Source organism: Sinocyclocheilus rhinocerous, unplaced genomic scaffold, assembly GCF_001515625.1.
Source record: "Sinocyclocheilus rhinocerous isolate Xijiao unplaced genomic scaffold, SAMN03320098_v1.1 scaffold908, whole genome shotgun sequence".
NCBI classification, from domain to species: domain Eukaryota; kingdom Metazoa; phylum Chordata; class Actinopteri; order Cypriniformes; family Cyprinidae; genus Sinocyclocheilus; species Sinocyclocheilus rhinocerous.
The window spans coordinates 148075-151382 of record NW_015663508.1 but is presented as its reverse complement, the minus strand read 5'-3'; positions in this window follow the sequence as shown (position 1 = coordinate 151382).

Below are 3308 nucleotides of genomic sequence, written 5' to 3'. Positions count from 1 at the left end.
AGTTAGATGTTTTATGCATTACAAGAATATGTGAAAGCTTCTATGCTCAGAAAGTGTATTTTTGTGTTTCTAAGCAAAAGCATGCAAGCATATGCTGTAAAAGTTTGTTTCCAGCGAGAATTCGTTCATGCATACAGTACAAATAAACCTTGCTCTAAATCAAAATGTTTCATGAATTAGAAGCGAGTTCTTACATGCAATGCACAGAATCAGTTCTAAACAGTTCAAGGTTTAATGCATTACAAGAATATATTAGAGCTACTAGGCACAGCAAGTGTATTTTAGTGTTTCTAAGCAATACCATGCATGCATATGCTGTAAAACTTCGCTTCAGGCGAGAGTTCGTTCATTCATGAAGTATAACGTCTAATGCTTGCAATTTTTGAAACTGTTTAATGCATTTGAAACGTTTTCTTATTTGTAATGCATATCGACAGTTCTAATGAGTTAGAGGTTTTAGGGATCACAAGAACATTTTAAAGCTTCAATGCTGAAAAAGTGTATTTTTAAGCAATAGGCTACCATGCATGCATATGATGAAAAGCTCCTTTCCCAGTCAGAAGTAGTTCATGCATGCAGTATACCGATATTTCTTGCAATTACTGTAACTGTTTAAAGTCATGCTAAAAACAATCAACATTCTAACACTTTAGAATACTGTTCTGTCGTTAATGAATAACTACACAGGAACAAATAACTAATGCACTAAGAACTCTGATTGATTATTTAGTAAGTATAGTGCTCAGTTGAAAGTGGTAGTTCAATATTAGCTAATTAGTAACTAGGCCTACTATTCTTTTTCATATATCCCTGACAACTACTAAGAGCTACTATACAGGTTCATAATTAATGTGAATTATGCATAATGTATAATTAATTCTAACGTGATGGTAACCGATTAGTAATGACTCAAGTATTACCAAATATTTGGATCAGTATTCTAAAGTGAAAAGCATGATAACTCCCTAATATTGACTGATGTCATTGTAAGCTTTTGAGATATATGTAAGGTCTTTGATAGTAATGACTCAAGTGTTACTACATCCTTCTAAAGGAATGACTTATTTGGATTCGGTATTTGGTATTCTAAAGTGAAGATCTCGGTAACCCACTAGTAATGACTCAAGTGTTACCAAATCTAGCAAAAGGAATTACTATCCAGAATCTTACAAAAACCTCAAAAGTAATTTTCAATAATTACTAGAGATTTATCATGTTATTCACTTTAGAATACTGATCCAAATAATTAGCAGTGGTGGAAAGAGTACTAAGAAATTGTACTTAAGTAAAAAGTACAAAAGTATTCCTACTTAAGGAATAATTTACTTGAGTGCAAGTAAAAGTACTGAAAAATAATATGACTCAAGAGTAAAAAAGCAGATTTCTGAAAAACTAATCAAGTTACTGCGCTACAAAGTATTTAGTATTATTTTTCTATTTTTACCCAAAATGAGACGATGTGAGCATTATGTATCACAGTAAAGATTTTTATAAAAAATATTTTCCATCTCACTGTCATAAGAAGCAACATGGAACCAAAGAAGCTAACTGTTTCAAACACGACTGATCTTATATAGTGATTTTGGAGTAAAACATGATATTAGTCTCATAAATTGTCATGTTTTTGACACTATGTTAAGCAAACATACTATCTATCCCTGTTATAAAATTAAAATTTTGATTCCTTTGTGTGCATTTTAATATGACTTTAAACCATTCAAGCACAAGAAGACTCGTGCACTGTTTTCTGTACTGCAAACATAGGGGCATAGCCATCATTTCAGAAATGAGGGGGACAGAAATGTAAAACAAAACAACAACAACAAAAAACACTTTTGACTTTTGTCTAATTGACAGGCTTTATTTTTCTTATATATTATAATTGGATTAGAAATCAAATACACTGCTGGATTGTGACGAGTCAGTAGCTTGAGGATCCATCTGGAGTTTATTAGACAAAAGCAGTACAAGGCAGGGCAGTAAACAGTAGTAGTATAGGATAACCAACAGTAGACGTAATCCAGGGAATCCAGGGCAGAGAATCGGGGCCGGCGGCGAGCAAACACAGAATCGGGGCTGGCAGCAAGAATCAGAAAACGAGATAAACAGTCCAGGTCAATACACAGGCAGGTAGAATAACAGAAAACGCTCAGAAATGATCACCGGGGCAAATCAAGACTTCGCACTGAAGAGCAGATAAGAATGCCTTAAATAGGTGTGTGAGTGTGTGAGATAATTGACGACAGGTGCAGGGTGATCAGTTCCAGGTATGAAGGCTGATGGGAAATTGAGTCCGAATGAGGTGGTTAATACTCGGGTGAAGGCTCCCTCTGGTGGTGCGAGAGACGTAGTGCGGGAGCCTCATTTGTGACATGGATGATAACCAATAATTTGTATTCTATAATATTTTTTCTGTATTTTCCTAATGACAATTTTAGAATTGCTTTATACAAACATAATAAGGCAGAATAGTTTCTATACTGTATTAAATTTAATGTCAAATAGCACTGCATTATTCATTTACTATATTTATTTCCTCGAAATTACCTTTTTTAGCTACAGCAATAGCTGGATGCCTTTGTCCATATTAGAGATTTCCTGCACGTCATAAGTAATCACTTCTACTAGGCCATTTTGGACTTTCTGCGCTAGAGCGCCCTCCGGCTTTAAATATGAATGAAACATGCACTGCATGAGAGTGTTTAGCGCTCTGTAATGTTCATATGGTCTCGTTTTGGATATGAATAAATCGTCCGGTCATACATAGACTATCTTGTTTCTTCGCCCATGTGCTCACACATCCACACAGAAAAAGGGATTTTAAATGCATCTGATTGACAGATAAATCATGGTTGATCTATCAGTCAGATGCACATAAAATGCATGCACTCTTATTTCATTGTTGTTGCTAATGTTGAGGTTATTTTAGCTTCGTACATTTAGTTTAACTGCACTGTTAAAGAGGGCGATTTTCACCATTCAACTGAACTATGTGCATGTATTTATGATACTGTATATGACCACGATATGAGAATTTATTTCATGATATCTAAATTATATATATACTATATATTATATTATATATACACACACACATAATTATTTATTATATTAAAAATAAAGAAGCAAATTACAAACCATAAGACAAATACAATAGATACAAATTAAATATTAAATTAACTCGTTTTTCTAATACAGTAGGTTTAACATGTATACATTTATTTAACATATTTTTTTGTTTGATTAACATTAAAGGCAGGGTAAGCGATTTCTGGTAGCCAATGTTGATATTTGAAATCACCAAAACA